Source organism: Nelumbo nucifera, chromosome 6 (assembly GCF_055504915.1).
Source record: "Nelumbo nucifera cultivar China Antique chromosome 6, China Antique-T2T, whole genome shotgun sequence".
In the NCBI taxonomy this organism is placed as follows: Eukaryota; Viridiplantae; Streptophyta; class Magnoliopsida; order Proteales; family Nelumbonaceae; genus Nelumbo; species Nelumbo nucifera.
Window position 1 is genome coordinate 503681 of NC_142654.1, and position 18166 is coordinate 521846.

An 18166-nucleotide genomic window follows, 5' to 3' on the forward strand; every position below is an offset into this window, starting at 1 on the left:
GCTAACCTTCCTGTTTATTATGTTGGTTTTCAGGATGCCCCAAGTTGTGGTGAAAAAAATTGAGAAGATTATGAGGGACTTCTTGTGGGAACCTGGGGAAGGGAAGAAGGATCACTTGCTTAGTTGGGAGAAGGTAATAAAGTTAAAAGCAGATGGGGGGTTAGGGATTAGTAACCTGAGAAAACCAGGCATTGTTGAGTAAATGGCTATGGAGATTCCCGAACGAGGATCAAAGACTTTGGCATAAAGTGGTGGCAAGTGTGCATGGGCTGTCAAACAATGGCTGGGGTGCTGGTTGTCTTCATAGAGCTACCATGGCTACTCTTTGGAAATCCATCCATGACTCTCTTCCTAACATCCTTAGCAATATCTGTTATGACTTGGTCTCTCTGTGGTCAGAAGATTAGGTTTTGGGAAGATATTTGGCTTGGGGAATCCCCTTTCATGGAGACTTTTCCCTCTCTTTACATTCTTTCCAATCTCAAAGGTAGATCAGTGTCAAAATTTATTAGTCCCTTTCTCTCCCCTCTTGAGCTGAACTGGAACTTGGGCTTCACTATAAGGGTGGCTCATTGGGTTAAAAGATTGGAGCTGCTTTCAGATTTTCAGGTTGGTGATTTTTTCAGATTTTGGGGAGCAATTGTTGCTTCCTCTTCCAGAATACAGATAGCGTCAGTGGACTGGTCACCTCCATCAAGTGGCTGGCTGAAGCTGAATTATGATGGGAGCTGCGTGGGAAATCCTGGCTCCTTAGGAATTGGAGGAGTTATCAGAGATGAAGAAGGAAATATATGTGCTCTTTTCTCAGGTCCAATTGAGAAAGGTGATGTGACATCTGCAGAATTTTGGGCAGCTGTTTTTGGAGTTGAGAAAGCCAAAGAATTGGGTATTGAACACTTAATTATTGATGATGACTCCAAAATAGTGTTGAATGGCTAAAGAAAGGAGGAGTATCTTGGCCTCTAAGGAATGTTCCTAGGAATTTCAAGTGGCACTTAGGGGCATGTCTATTCAGGTTTGTGAATAGTTCGATTAGCCCCAATTCAGTTCTAGGTCTTAAGTAAGTAAGAAGAGAAGAAGAAAATGAGTGAGAGAGAAAAGAAGAAGAAAAGTCACTCTTAGCCGACCCACTTTGTATTTATACTCTATGTATTAGATTACAAAAGACATATTTATCCCTCATTAAGTATGGGACACACAACTTAAATCCAGACGGAATGGGCAATTTAACTTTAGTTACATAGACAAACGACTCAACTCCCCTTGTACTATCGATTCTAACACTCCCCTTCAAGCCAGAGAATATATATCATATAGTCCCAGCTTGTCACATATGTTCAAAGCTTGTTTAGCTCTTCGTTCATTCAATGACCAAACAAAAGGGGAAGGATTATGTGGAGGTGCGTGAGGGCTGCTATTTTCTGGACCCTATGGGAGGAATGTATTGCCGGAACTTTTTCTGAAAAATGAAAGAAGTAAAGAAAGTCTTATTAAAGCAATATTAGTTAGGGTGGTGCATTGCCTTAAATCCTTGGACCTGTTTGTTGATGTTTCTATAGACATGTTGCTGAATAGCTGGATGGAGGTGGCAAATTCTGTTCCTGCTCGCTCTTCTGTTTGTCCTGTGTGATCACTACCAGGCTGTGGCTTTAAGCCGGAGAATATATATCATATAGTCCCAGCTTGTCACATATGTTCAAAGCTTGTTTAGCTCTTCGTTCATTCAATGACCAAACAAAAGGGGAAGGATTATGTGTAGGTGCGTGGGGGCTGCTATTTTCTGGACCCTATGGGAGGAATGTATTGCCGGAACTTTTTCTGAAAAATGAAAGAAGTAAAGAAAGTCTTATTAAAGCAATATTAGTTAGGGTGGTGCATTGCCTTAAATCCTTGGACCTGTTTGTTGATGTTTCTATAGACATGTTGCTGAATAGCTGGATGGAGGTGGCAAATTCTGTTCCTGCTCGCTCTTCTGTTTGTCCTGTGTGGTCACTACCAGGCTGTGGCTTTACAAAGCTAATTTTTGATGGCAGTAGTGAAGGAAATCCAGGTCCATCAGGTGTAGGAGGGGTCTTCAAAGATGAAGATGGGAGGGTGCTTGCAATGTATTCAGGTCTCGTTGGGGTGGGGGACTCTCTTAAAGTTGAAATCTATGCTGTACTGGATGGTATAAGGAAGACTAAGGAACTAAATATAGAAAAGATAGTCATTGAAGGGGACTCAAAGCTGGTGTTAAGCTGGCTACAGAAAAAAAGTGGATTTTGGAAATTTGCTAATGAGAGGAGGGAGATTAAGTGGCTAATTAGAGGGCTGGAATTACGGTTTCAGTGGGTTAAGAGAACAACAAATGCATTTGCTGATGCCTTGGCAAAGCAGGGGGTGGGAAGGGATCAAATGTTTTGGGCTGTTTTGTAAATTTTTTTCTTTATTGTCCCCTTGGAGAGAGTGAAGTTTTTTTATCTCTTATCTAGAGTGCTGTAACTACATTTTCTTATTAATCTAATGGATTCCTGTTAGTGATAAAAAAAAGTGGTCCACAAACACCTTAACAATCTCCTCTTCTCTTCTTACCTCAACTTCATCCACTTCCACACTTGTTATAAAGTTTTTGTTTCTCCTCTCATTTTTTTTAATCAATAACAAAGATTTTCATTAATGAGAAATTGTCAATTACAGAAGTGGGGGGAGGTACACGCTCATAACTCCCCCCAAAAAATGTAGCCCAAAGTAACTGATCTCTTCCCACCCCTTGTTTAGCAAGTGCATTTGCAAATGAATTGGCACATCTTTTGACCCATTGTACTCTCACTTCCATACCCTAAGTTAGCCACGTGAAGTGTCTTCGTTCATTAATGTATGTCCATAATCCATCACCTTCCTTCCCTAACCAATTTATTAGCACCTTAGAATCTCCCTCAATGATCAGCTTGCTAACACTTACTTCCTTAGCTCTTTTCACACCTTCCATCAAAGCTATAGTTTCTGAAGGCAATGAATCCCCCACCCCAATTGGGCTTGGGAACAATGCTATGACATTGACAAAATCTTCCTTTGTCCTAAAATTTCCACCGATCCCTTATGAACCAGGGTTACCTTTATTGCTTCCATCAAAGTTTAGCTTAACAAAATCTGAACAAGGTGGATACCGTAGAGGTTGAGCAACACTTCTTCTTGAAGCAGATGTTGCCACTTCCTTCTAGTTATTCAACAATGTATCTGCATGAATGTCCTTGAATATCTCCATTGTTTTTACCCAGTGCACCACCCCAGAAATGATCACTTCTATGATTGCCTCATTGCTTCTCTCTTTTTTGTCTTCTTTCCTCGCAAGCTGTCCAACAAACCACTGCTCTTGTGCATCTCCACAATATTCTTCCCCTCTTTTTTGTCCAACAATCGTTAGAAGGGTCAAGCGGCTTTGTGGACTTGTTGGGGGAATCCACCTGTAGCCAAGAAAAGAAAGAAACCAAACCCAAAAAGAAGAGGCAAATGGGTAGGAAATAAATAAGTTGTAACAAGACTCAATATTGGCTCTACAAAGAGTATACTAGTTAGGAGACAAGCACCAAAAAGGTTTCTTCTTTGAAGTAGGTCGCAAGTGTTAATTCTTTCCAAGAATATTTCCTAACAAAAAGCCCAACCTTTGGTGGGACCGGTCCTCCATACTTCTTTAACAGGGAAAGGAATCCCAAGACTGGAAGAAGGATGTGAAAGTGCTTTGAAGGAGGCACAGGTAAAGGATCCAGAAGAAGAAAGGGTCCAAATCCGAGAGTCCAACTTAGAGGGATCCAGGAGAACCTTTTGGAGAATTTGGATCAAAGCCAAGACATTGTCCACATATGAGTCTCTAAAGCCAGATCTGAACCCCAAGTCCCAATTTAGTTCAGGCCCTAGAGAAGAAGAGGATAAAAAGGTGGAAACAAGCTCATTTTCTAACTAGACTAGATAGAGAATATAACGAAGGAAATTGGTCTTTAAGTGGTGAGTTCCCCTCCCACACATGTTCCCAAAGGATGACATGAATAACCCTCCAAGGTGCCACACTAGTAGCTTGAGCCAAAACTTTGGTATTCCATCCATCAACCATCAGCCCATGGATGCTTATAATTACCTTTGTCCACAACCATTTCCCTAACAGTGCCATATTCCTCTTCTGGATGTCCCCAATCCCTAATCCACCAAACTCTCCTTAGTTCTACTTACTAAATCCCATCTAACCCTATGACACCTTATTTCCTCCCAGGCTCCCACAAAAAGTTATCCAAATTCTTACTAATCCTCACAAGAAACTTGAACACTGAAAGAAAGTAGACAGGTAAGTTGACTTGATCAAATTTAGTCTTCCACCAAAAGAGAGGTAATTTCTTTTCCAAGAGGCTAATCTTTTTGTAAATTTGTGCACAATTGGGTTCCAGAACATCACAATTCTCGGTTTTCCTCCCAAGGGTAATCCCAAATTATTCATTGGCCATTGGGAAACTTCACAACACAAAATGGTTGCACATTCTGCCACCTTTCTTTCATCCATATTAATCTCTGCCACACAACTCTTACTGAGTTAATTTTCAGATTTGAAATCTTCTTGAACACTTGGGTCACCCTTTTCAGATTTCTTAACCAAGTCATATAATCTCCTTCACAAAATAATATGGTATCAATTTTTGGGTCTGAGTCAGGAGAATGGGGGTACTGTTGCTTGTCACCAGAAGGATGGCTCGGAAAGGGAGGCGGTAGTGAAGGAAGGGTGGGGCAAGAAAGAGTGCTCCATTCTGAAAAATTTGCTGGTATCAAGCACCTTTGTTATTTGGGTCTCAGAACAATGTCAAAACTTAAATCCTTTGAAGGAAGAGTGAATTGCAGCAAGAGGAGAGGTGTGGGGGAAATGGAATCCTGCTAATCTTGGGAGGGTTTCAAAAGAGCAACAATGGAGTTTGTGCAGGCAGGTCAGTGGAGAAGATCCTTGAAGATAGAAGCAAAAAATCTCATGTTCGAAGAGATGAGAATCAAGGGGAAGGTAAGCCTGAAGGTAAGGGAAGCGAAAAAGGGTACAGTATTGCTGGAAGGATTAGAAGTGATCGAGTGGCTAGGAGAGTTCATAGATGGAGCCTGTTCAAAAGGTAAGCAGATAAACTGGCAGGACTTTAGTACATTAGAAGGGAGAAGATATGTTGTTGAATGTAAGAGGAATAGAAAAGGTTTCTTCATAGCTTTGGCTGAATTTTTTGGTAAGGGACGAAGGCAACTGGTGTGTCTACCAGCAGGAAAACAGAACCAAGGTTGGGGGGAAGTTGACTGGTTGTTCAAAGAGTTCTTAGTCCAAAGAGTAGCAAATGATAAAAAAGCCTCCATAAGGGAGGAGAAGGCATATCTCAACAACAGCAGGGTAGAACAAGGGCCAGTGGTCATGGCAAAAACAAAAGGCCAATGCAGAATGGTGGGAGGTCTAGAGAGAGAGGAGTGGGATAGTAAGTTTGTGATACAATCCAAGGAAAAGGTTAATGATTGGAGGAGGGTAGCTGATTTACTGGCAACCAGGTTGAAGTTGAAGAGTGTCTTCATAGTAACCCCCTTTGATAGCTGTAAAGCCATCCTAGATCCATTAGAGAATCATTTGGAAATATCAGCTATCAATGTTCAGGCTGATTTCGGATCATTCAATCTTTAAATGGAATCCAACATCCAACTCCAAGGATTTTTTTGTCGAAGATGGTGTGGTGGTGCGTGTAATAGGCTTGCCATTTCATCTATGGAAACAAGAAATAGCAGAGTCTATAGCTGTATTGTGTGGAGGACTCTTGAAAGGAGCTTTCTGGGGTGATCTTTACTCAGTAGCAATCCTGTTAAGTGGTGTGAAGCCAGAAGACATTCCACGAAAGATAGAGGTACAAACAAAGGGGAGCTTTGTCTCTGTGTGGTTAGCTTCCTCCATTGAAGCAGGGCTGTGGAAGGAGACTCGTATGGTAGGAGGGGTGAAGGAGGAAGAAGAAGCACTACGTGAACCTGTGAGATTGGGTAATTCAAATGGGAAGGAATGTTTCACTAAAAAGGGCCAACAAGTTTTGGGAAGCCAAAAAGTTTTGGGGCAGTTGGAAGGTCAAACCTGGAGAAAGCAAGATACGGGTATGACAAATGGCAGATCCTTTGCGCAGGTGGTGTCAGGGGAAACAGACAAAAACTTACCATTGGTGAAAGGGAGAGGGCTGAACAAGCAACCTCAGACAAGGAAGGTTTTTGGCTCGACCAATAAAGCAGGGGGCGTGACTTTTTAAGAGGTCACGTGGGACGAAAAGAATTAGAAAATGGGCCCAATCGAGTGGATCCCTTTTGTGGTGGGCCGGAGAAGGCAACTCAAGTAAAGGTCTTTAAGTTGGGTTCCTATAATCTTGAGCCCAAGGCCCATTACAAGACAGTTGGGGCGAGGGACACTTTAAGTAAGCACGTGACTGGGAGGAGGGATGGGCTGATAGACGAGACTAAGCGTCTATCTTCTTCTACCCCGACTCCCTCTTTTCGATCGAACAGATCAGGCGCAAAATCTCAAGACTCTCAGTCTCGAAGAGAGGTAGTATATCCTACCTCCCAAGGAGAGGTAGTATATCCTACCTCACCCCATGACATAAATTACATAAAATACAGTTACAACTGTGCCCAATACATCCCGTTCCCTATTAACCCCTTTCTTAGCAAGCGCATCAGCCAACCCATTTGCTGTACTTGGTGCCCACTGGAATCTTTACAGCATATCTCTTGCTAACCATTTAATCTTTTTAGGCACCTCTCTATAGGTCCAAACTATCTGCTGCTCATTCTTTAGCCAGCCAACCACTACCTGAGAGTCACCTTCAATAACTAGCCTGTTCACATTCATTTCTTTTGTTTTGCTTTAGTTGTAAAAACACCTGCAATAATTCAGAAAAAATAGAAAAGCGAAGAAAGAAAAAGAAGGAAGAGAAAGTTCTGCAAAAGTTTGTGGAAGGAAATGAGAGAAGAGGAGAAGGGAAGAGAAAAAAGAAGAAGAGTTCGATCCTCTCTTTCACCTCCAATGGTTTCTTTTATTTTTTAATTCTAATCTGAGTACAATTTCTCCGAATGTCCTTAATGGGGCGGCCAGCACTAAAGAACTAATAAAAAAAGAGCAAAACAGGCCCATAACTTAGGCCCATAATTGAAAAAAACATGACATAAAACATAAATGAAAAGAAAGAGACAAAGGCCCATTCGGCCCACCCTCACTACAGCTTTCTGTACTCCAAGCAACAGAGCAAGGAGTTCAGCTCTAGTAGAGTTCCCTACTCCACTAGGACCCAAGAGTAATGCTAAAATGTGGCCTAGGTTCTCCCTAAACACCCCTCCTACACTTGAGGGACCTGGGTTACCATAACTACTCCCATCAAAGTTTAATTTAATGAAACTCTCCTCCGGTAGTACTCATTCTTGCTGAACTTTAGTCTTTTTTGATGAAGATAAGCCACCTCTCTTCATTTCCTTCTAATATCATCATAAGAAAAGGGTGTGAATAGGCCCAAAGATTTTAGCCAATGTATCACCCTTGTTAGGATGCAATCCAACACTTCTTCCTTAGTTCTCTCTTTTTCATTAAAGATTGTCAATTTCTTTCTTCCCACATTGACGACAAAATAGCAGCCCTTGTGAATCTCCACATCAACCTTCCTCTTTTCCTCTACCAATTGAAAGTACCAGCCAAACAAACTGGTCAGGTTTGTAGGCTAACTCCACTTGCACCCAAATAAAAAGAACCATTTGCAAATATGGGTAACAAAAGCATAAGAGGTTAGTAGGTGGTAACAAAATATGGCCAACTCCCCTTGCACCCATCTTTGGCCTTGCAAAGAAAGCACCAATTTGGTGGGAGTGGTTTTCTTCTCTCTTTGGTTGCAGGTGGATTCCTCCCCTCAATGTGGCAGGTCTTTTTGAAGCAAGCTCTTTTGGCAACCGAAAAAAGGGAAGGATGTTGTGGAGAGCCACAAAGATGCAGTCTTATAGGACATATGGGAGGAAAGAAATAATAGGATCTTTCAAGGAAAAGGAAAATCGAGGGAGGCTTTGATTGATTGGATCACTATTAAGGTAGTGCATTGGGTAAAATCAGTTGAGTTGTTCAAGGAGTTTTCGGTGGATGATATAATCAGGGGCTGGAATTCAGTAGAAAGCTCCTGAAGATCCAGTCCAGTAATTCCAGAGATTTAAGCAGGAAAAATTTTGGCTCTTTTTTAGGTCCAATAGGAGTGGGCAATTTGTTAAGAGCTGAGGTGTTAGCTTTGCTGCAAGGACTGAGTCTGGCTAAACAGATGGGATTACACCAGATTGAAGTGGAAGGGGATTCAGGATTAGTAATAGACTGGATGAAAGCTGGAAACTTGGGAATCTGGAATCACAGGCAAGCTCTGAGCCTATGAGAGAAGTTTGGTGTCTTACATGGGAAGTTGAAGCAAATTTCAAATCGGTTAGAAGAACAGCAAATGGCCTTGCTGATGCTTTAGCCAAGCATGGATCAAACGGGAGGGAACTTTTCTGGGCTGTATCTTAACAGTGGTTATGTTTTTGGAATTAGCATTCCAGGTTGGAATGTCTGTGTGTATAAGTCTGCAAATGGGCTGAGAAGGAGCCTTTAGGGTTAGGAGTCCAAATCCTCCCATCAGGTTGGGAGGGGTTAAACAATATTCTCAAGTAACTGCAACAAAGTACTGACATCAGGCCATTCAAAATCCTTCAAATCTAACCTAAAACCTAAGTCCCAATCAAACCCAACAGCAGTAGAAGAAGAAGAAATGCACTTTGAGATAGGCTCCTAGCACTTCCCAAAATAAGAAATTATTACCTGATTAAACATCTTACCTAACACTGAAGGGATTGTGGCAGCACTGCTTGAATAGCATTCCATGAGGGGTGTTCAAGGTAGCCCAAGGTGATGTACCAATATTCCATCCATATTCCAACATCTTGTCAATGTTCACCACTACCTTGTGCCACAGTTTATCATTCTCTAGTGGTAGCCTCCACAATGTTTACGTAGTAAAGCTACATTCTTTGGTTCTACATTAACGTTTCTCAAACCACCTTGATCCTTACTCCTGCAGACAATTTCCCACTTCACCAAATTGTTCTTCTTACCCTCCCCCGGTTCCTACAAGAAATCCCTCATTAATTTCTCCAATTTGTTGGCAATTTTCTTTAGAATCCTGAAGATTGAAAGGCAATATGCAGGAAGATTGGCCAAAGTAGATTTATTCAATGTTATTTTTAGTACTATTGGAGTTGCTAATCCCTCTTCCATTAGTTGCCTCTACATTTTCTTTATTTAATAAAATTTCAAAATAATTTTTCCATCTTTTCTATATTCTCATATTTTGTCGAAACTTTTTGATCTTCCTCTTTGATGAATCTAACGTGATTTAAATCTCATTTTTTCTTTTCTCTTGTCTTTGCTAGTTTATAAATTCCATTTTTTAATCATTAATGGCTAATTTATTATTAGAGCTTGTCATATGTCTTAAATTCAGCTTTAGTCTCTTTCTTTTTAAATCCCATTCTTAGGGTTTTGTATTTTTTAAGTTCCCTACATTTTGGTCACTTGCCTATCTTTATAATATGTTTGTTTTATTTTAGCACTATGTCATTCCACCACCAAGTTTTCCTCTATATTCTCCTAAAACATCCTTTGTATAGCTAGTCATTTTAATCCAGATATTAATCTTTTCATATAAATTGTACTTACTTGTAATATCAGTTAGTTTCTAAATTGTGCGAGTTTTTTCTCCTTTTAAAATTTCTCACTAATTCTTGACACTTGTTTTCTTCTATACTTTTCTTCCATTTTTTATTGTGCACATTACCACAGTCAATCTATGTGGTATGGTTCGGATTTCCACTAGAATAACTTTGCAGTCCTTACATATCATTCATTCTGTTCTCTTGGTAAGAAAAAAAAAGTAACAGTTATGAATTTTATCATGAAGCCATTTTTGAATCTTGTTAAATTTTTATCCCTTGTTTTACATTTAATTCTTTCATTCTTTTATTATTCATAAAAAAAGAACATCAAAAGCTTCTGCAAATTCTAATTTTGTATCTCTTGTTTCATCCCTCTCCCTAAACGCAAATCCTTCATTTGCCATATTGTAGTATGCTGCACTTCTTTTCCCCACATGCCCACTTAAATCTTAAATAAAAAATCTCCTATAAAAATCTTCTCTTCTTTAGGAATTTCTTTAATAGTCCTAAGTTTTTCCAAAATTGTCTTTTAAAATTTTTCTAAACCTGCTTAAGGTGCACAAGTGCTAATTATATTTTAATAATTTTCTCACATATCACGAGCTAGTTCAAATTGTTCTTTCTCCAACTTTTTAACATTTATAATTCCACTTTTTAGATCTTTATCTAATATTATTGCTATGTTTTTATTATTTACTTTTTCCTTGCACCATTGTTTTTAGCCATCAAAGTTTGTAGCTTACATCTTTGTATTTAGTTTCCAATTCAACCTTTTGTGCACTTTCATCTGAATGCCTCCACACCTGACAAGTAGTGTACCAGGGTCTCCATTTGAAGTGCTCCATATTGTGGTTCTTCTCTGCCAAAACAAAATGGGGCATAGCAACCCCAACAAATCAGCTTTCTTTTGGACTATTGAAGAAAAAAAGAACACTTTGCAAGAAAGGTTTACAATTGCAAGTTATTTATTTTATGGGATGAGAACTTACTGATGTAAATATTGCTTTGTATGGTTTCGTAATCATGGTTTTAAAAGGCGGTTGAGGCAAGGCGGCCAAATTTCTCCTGGCCTTGGTAGCATCAGTCTCAGCTTAAGGGGTGTAAGCCTCAGTTTTAGTGAGGTGTAGGCCTTTAGCCTTTTGCCTCAATTTACATTTGGTGGTAGCCTCAAGTTAAAAGGGTTTTGGGTGGGGAAAAATTGATTTCATGATGGGTAATTTTGGAAAAAAATAAAAGAAAAAGTGAAAACCCCAAAAAATGTGGGTTTCCATCGACCAAAATTGCTATTCCCCTTTTTTGTTCAACCAAACTCAAGATTTCAAGAAGACTTCTCAGTTCTCATAGACCGAACTCAAGATTGAAGGTCAAGAATATTGGAGGGAGGAAGACAAATTGAATCGTGCATACGGAGGTATAGGTCCTCCTCCTTTTTCTTCTTCTTGAATCGTGCGTCCTGCATAGTGCGTACAGGTCCTCTGCCGCTTCCTCCTCCTTCTGTATGAATCCAGATTCAATATTAAAATGCATTTCAATATTTCCTGAACTGAAATGCATTCCAAAAATACTTTGAATCTGGATCAATATTAATTTGTTATTTACTTATTTATTAATTTGTTATTTCAATGAACATGATAAGTGCTGTGATGATACATGTTGCATACAATGAACACGATATTGTTTTTTTGATGAATGATAATAAATTTATTAATTCAGAAGCAGATTTAGAGTGAGTTCATACAACATCCCAAGGAGAAGCGCGAGCTGCAGTCCATCCTTGAATCTTACAAGTAAACTAGGAAAGAAAAGCAAGAATCACAACTGAGCCCAAAACAATTCTTCCCTATTTACCCCTTACTTAGCTAACACATCTGACAAAGTGTTTGCTGATCTCCCTACCCATTGTACAGTGACCAACATATTCATTGTCAACCAACTAAATTTCTTCATTTCATTCTTGTAACGCCACATAGCCTCTTCAGGATTTTTCAACCAACCCACCACCACATTGGAATCCCCCTCGATTGTTAGGTGTTGTACCCCCAGTTGGTTTGCAAATTGCACCCCTTGTACAACAACTAAAATCTCTCCCTTCTCATTTCTCAAAGCACCCCCCATTCCGGATAATCCTGGATTACCCATGCTACTTCCATCAAAGTTCAACTTTTGAGACCACCTCTTCTTTGTACAAAGAAACAGAAAATAGTGAAGGGAACAGATCCTTTAAAGGTGTGTCTCCGACCCAAATATCCTCCCAAAAAAGAACAGTGTTGCCAGAACAAACTTCATACCTGATAAAATTGAGGAAATGAGGAAGGGTGTTGTGAATGGCCTTCCAAGGTGTTGCTAGGATTGCTTGCCTTGATACACCAACATCCCATCCATTCTCTGACCTCCCATGAATGCTTCCCACCACCTCATGCCACAATTTCTCTCTTTCCATTGGCCATCGCTACAGCCATTTCCTTAACAGAGCTTGATTTTTTCTAGTTACCCTCCCAAGTCCCAAACCCCCCTCTTCTTTTACTTTTGCACACAATTTCCCAATTGACCAAGTGATCCTTTTTTTCTTGTACCGGCTCCCATAAGAAATCTCTCATCAAGTTCTCCAGTTTCCTAGCTTCCCTAACTGGTATCCTAAAAACAGACAAATAATAGGTAGGTAAGTTAGCCAAGGTAGCTCTTATTAGGGTAATTCTCCCTCCTAAAGAGACATAATTCCTCTTCCATGAGGCTAATCTCTTCTCAAACTTTTCTATCACTCGGGTCCAAAATCTACTCTCCCTAGGATTTGCCCCTAAAGGAAGCCCTAAGTATGACATAGGCCAAGCAGAGGTGGAACACTCAAGACACTCCGCAATAGCCTCGACCTCCCCTACCTCCAAATTTATACCCGCTATGCAGCTCTTTTCCAAATTTATTCTCAAATTAGAAATACTTTCAAATCCTTTGATTAGCTCCTTTAGGTTTGCTACCTTTTCACTAAAACCTCCTTCACAAAAGATCATTAGGTCATTTGCAAACTGAAGGTGGGTGATGGGGACTTGGTGTCTCCCTATTCTCCAACCCCCAATGGCATCTTCACTTTCAGCCTTAGTAATGATCCTACTAATCACATCAGCTACTAAGGTAAAAAGGAAGGGTGAGAGTGGATCCCCTTGCCTGACACCCCTGCAAGCTGGAAAATAGTCCCTCACCATACCATTTACCAGAATAGAGTAGTGACAAGTACTGATACACCCAAAAATCCAACTACACCACTTGTCCCCAAATCCACAGTTTCGCATAACCTCTAATAGAAACTCCCAGTCCACCAAATCATATAGGCCTTTTCAAGATCCAATTTACAAATGAAACTTCTCTTCCTAGACCTTTTCGTTTCCTCCACACACTCATTCGCAATTAAGATCTGATCTGTTATTTGTCGCCCTTGAATGAAAGCCCCCTAGGTTTTCACTAATGATCCTCAATGAGAGCACTTCAGCCAGAATTTTATAGATGCTTGTCACTAGACTAATAGGCCTATAATCTTTTGGGTGGTTGGCATCAATCTTCTTAGGTATCAAGGCCAAAAAGGTGGCATTAATTCTAGGGCTTATGATGTGACTGTTTACAAATTTCTTAAAGACTTCAACTAAATCCTCTTTCAACACCTCCCAACAGTCTTGATAAAAACCCATTGTAAAGCCATTTGGACCTGGAGCCTTGGATCTATCCATTAGAAAGGGAGCTTTCTTAATCTCTTCTTCCTCAAAATCCCTTTCTAGCCACCTTGCCACTTTATCATCAATTCTTGGCCATTCCACCCCTTCCACGACTGCTCTCTCACTCAAAGGTCTTCTATAAATCGATTTGAAGTGGTCCACAAATTTTTTGGCTATGTCATCCTGGTTGGTAATCACCTCCTCTCTTATCTCTAACTTGGTCACAAGATTCTTTCTTTGTCTCCCATTTGCCAAATCATGGAAAAATCTAGTGTTCCCATCGCCTTTCTTAATCCACTTGTGTCTAGATTTTTGTCTCCAATTGATTTCTTCCCTCAGTTACACCTCTTCCAAATCCTTTTTCAATTGTCTCCTTAACACTCTGTCTTACTCGGTCAACCCATTTTGAGATTCCTTTACATCCAAGTTTTCTATTCGAGAGATTTGGCACAATTTTTGCTCCTCAATTCTACCAAAATGATCTCTATTCCACTCTTTTATTTTGGCTCTCAACCTTTTTAATTTCTTATGAAACTTGATCCCCTTCCATCTTACCCCCCTCTCCTCCTCACCCCACCATTCCTTCACTTTTTTCGCAAAATCTGGATGGTTAAGCCACATATTTTCAAATCTAAAAGGTTTGGGTCCTGTAGGAAAAAACTCAGTACCTATCTAGATAGGACAGTGATCAGAGGTGACCCTGGGTAACGCTCTAGCAACCAAGTTTTCCAAACTATTCTCCTAGGCAAGGTTAAATAAGAACCTGTCCAACTTCGAACACAAAGGGGTTTCTTGAAGGTTGGACCAAGTGTAATTGGCTTGCAACAGAGCTATTTCCTTCAATTCACATTCTTCAATAAAACCATTAAATTTCCTCATGCTTGTTGTAATTACATGTTGGGGATTACTGGTTTCATCCGAGAATCTAATGACATTAAAATCCCCGCCTAGGCACCAAGGGCCATACCATAGCCTCTTGTTTGCATATAGTTCCTCCCACATCTCATTCCTCTCTCTATAGGAATTAGGGCCATAAACATTGGTTAAGACCCATACACACCCATCCTCTACATTCTTACACTTAATGGAAACTAAGAATCTGCCTATCAATTTTTCCACTACTTCCACCACATCCTCCCTCCAGTGTTACGATCCCCCCCAAGGCTCCTCAAGAAGGAGACGAGCTCCAACCTAAACCTCTAGACCTCCAAAAACTCCTCACCCATCTCCCATCTAATTCCATCATTTTGGATTCTTGTAACAACACAATATCGGGTTTTTCCCTTCGGAGTAGGTCTTTGGTCACCCTTCTTTTTCTTGCACTACCTAACCCTCTTACATTCCAGTTAATAATTTTCATCGAGACAAAATAGCAAAAACACCCATGAAAAGGCCATAATCTCCTCATTTTAGGCCCTTCCTCCTATCCCCTCTACCACTAAATTCTAAATCTCCCTCAATGTTTGAGATTAGCTTTTCCACTTCAGATCTTTTTTTCTTCTTTGTTCCTTTTCCCCCCCCTTCCTAATACAACAATTATCCTCTTTCTTTTCTCCACCCTTTATAGCCAATGTCTGAGGAAGATATTTACCCCGCTCACACTTTTTTTGGCTACAACATCTCTCTAAGAATCCTTCCTTTTTTTTTAGTTCCTCCATCATTGTATAGATCAACTCCCAAATTCTGTCCACCTCCCCCTTACTATTTCCATCACCTTCTCTCCTCCTTCCACTATCACCCTCTCTCTTGCATCAGAACCTCCTGGATGGGAAGCTGGCATATTTGTTACAGGCATAGCACACAAGTCAGTACCTAAAAAAGAATTGACACCCATTCCTGGTAGGACGGGGGTAGGACTAGAATCACTGGAATTTAGTTGCTGACAGGCGACAAATGGTTTTAAGGCCTTTCCCCTTTTTGGACAAAGTTGTGCAGTAGACATAGTGAAAGAATCACTTCCTGACGACCTACCCACTTGGAAATCCTTTCTTTGTGTTTCCGATACTGGAATACCCACATCCGTCCTCACGGCCGATTCTTGTCCCTCTCCACCAACATCCTGTAATTCGTTAGACTCAGGGTCAGCTCCCTCGACGAGGGGAAGAGGAGTTTTCACAGCTTTAGGACCATTTTCTTCGCCATTTCTAGTCTTCCCGCCACCTACCTCTTCAATCTCTTCCTCTAAAAAACACAGCTCTGTATGCAAACTTTCTATTTCAAGTAAATCATTGTTGCTTTTCGGAGACAGACTTCCCAATCTTATAGTTTCATCTCTATCAGAATCGTCACTGCTGTTTTGTTCAGTCAACCAATCTTCAAACCCTGTTCTGTTCAAATCACTAGGCTTCAAGTATCTCCGGTTGCGCTTATCTGGTGAGAGACAGTTCGCCAGGTTGGATGGGACCCATTGTAGAGAGCCTTGAGACTGAGAGTCTTGAGATTTTATGCCTGAACTGTTCGACTGAAAGGAGGGATTCGGGGTAGAAGAAGATAGACGCTTAATCTCGTCTATCAGCTCATCCCTCCTCCCAGTCACGTGCTTACTTAAAGGGTCCCTTGGCCCATCTGTCTTGTAATGGGCCTTGGGCTCAAAACTTGTAATATGAGAACCCAGCTTTAAAACCTTTACTTGAGTTGCCTTCTCCGGCCCACCAGAAAAGGGATCCACTCGACTGGGCCCATTTTCTAAGTCTTTTCCTCCCACGTGACCTCTTAACAAGTCACGCCCCCCTGTTTTAGTTGTCGAACCAGCAACCCTCCGTCTGAGGTTGTTGGTTCAGCCCTCTCCCTTTAGACACTGGTATATTTTTTTCTATTTCCCCTGACACCACCTGCACAAAAGATCTGCCATTTGTCATAGCCTTTTCTTGCTTTCTACAGGTTTGACCTTCCATCTGCCCCAAAGCTTTTTGGCTTCCCTTAATTTGTTGGCCCTTTTTAGTGAAACATTCCTTCCCATTTGAATTAACCAATCTCACAAGTCTACGTAATGCTTCTTCTTCCTCCTTCTCCCCTCCTACCATACGAGCCTCCTTCCACAGCTCTGCTTCAATGGAGGATGCTAGCCACACATAGACAAAACTCCCCTCTGTTCGTACCTCTACCTTTCGTGGAATGTCTTCTGGCTTCACACCACTTAGCAGGTTTGCTACTGGATAAGGATCACCCCAGAAAGCTCCTTTCAAGATTCCTCCACACAATACTGCTATAGACTCTGCTGCTCTTGTTTCCACAGATGAAATGGCAAGCCTTCTACATGCACCACCACACCGTCTTTGCCAAATAAATCCTTGGAGTTGGATGTTGGATTCCATTTAAAGACTGTGAATGATCCGAAATCAGCCTGATAGCTGATAATTCCAATTCATTCTCTACTGGATCTAGGAGGGCTTTACAGTTATCGAAGGGGGTTACTATGAAAACACTCTTCAGCTTCAACCTGGTTGCCAGTAGGTCAACTACCCTCCTCCAATCATTAACCTTTTCCTTGGCTTGTATCACAAACTTACTATCCCACTCTTCTCTCTCTAGACCTCCCACCATTCTGCATTGGCCTTTTGATTTTGCCTTGACCACTGGCCCTTGTTCTACCCTGCTGTTGCTGAGATATGCCTTCTCCCTTATGGAGGCTTTTTTATCATTTGCTATTCTTTGAGCTAAAATCTCTTTGAGCAACCAGTCAACTTCCCCCCATCCTTGGCTCTGTTTTCCTGCTGGTAGACACACCAGTTGCCTTCGTCCCTTACCAAAGAATTCAGCCAAAGCTATGAAGAAACCTTCTCTATTCCTCTTACATTCAACAACATATCTTCTCCCTTCTAATGTACTAAAATCCTGCCAGTTTATCTGCTTACCTTTTGAACAGCTCCATCTATGAACTCTCTTAGCCACTCGATCACTTCTAATCCTTCCAGCAATATTGTACCCTTTTTTGCTTCCCTTACCTTCAGGCTTACCTTTCCCTTGATTCTCATCTCTTTGAAGAGGAAATTTTTTGCTTCTATCTTCAAGGATCTCCTCCACTGACCTGCCTGCATGAACTCCATTCCCTTCAAGGATCTACTCACATAATATATTTTACTGTTCTCTCTCGTAACAATCTTCTCAAGCCCAAATCCCAATAGTTGTCTGTGAAAACCGAGAATATCAATGAACACGATATTGTTATTTATTGATTTGACTACAGATTTGTTATTTTCATTTGAATGTTTTCATTTTCTTGTTTATTTATCCTTGGGTTATTTTTTATACAAATTTTGGCATGTTCAACTTGATTTGAACAATCAGCAATCGTTGAACCATACATCAAGTCACAAACAATTGTATAAACTTTCGATTATTTATTTTTTCATAATTTTTAAGTTTTTAATTTGAGGCTTATTGTCACGACCTGACTGCTCCCATTGGCTAAGTTGTGTGGCACTCACTTGGCCCTCCTAGCAAGTCAGCCAAACTGCATGCCCAAGATCCTTCTTGCTAGGTTGCTTAAGTGCTAAGGACACACCCCAAGGCACACAAGAGCACACCAAGTATTGTAAGAGAAAGAGATTGTATTGCCCTAGAAGAAAGCTTACAACTCAAAGAATGCTCTTACAACTTGAATGCCTGTTGCAAATGGAGAGGACCCCTATTTATACACTAACCCCCTCTAGGAATCCTCTAGAACTATGTATATTTGGCATCATTTAGAAGCACCTCTAGAACATTCTACCTTCTACACTCTTCTAGGGGAT

The 18166-nt window shown here is 40.7% G+C and overlaps 1 protein-coding gene across 3 annotated transcripts in view; it reads left to right on the top strand.

Moving 5' to 3' along the window:
• NRPD1B (nuclear RNA polymerase D1B) overlaps positions 1-18166 on the top strand; it is an 84003-nt gene that overhangs the window by 11397 nt on the left and 54440 nt on the right. The window lies entirely within an intron of this gene.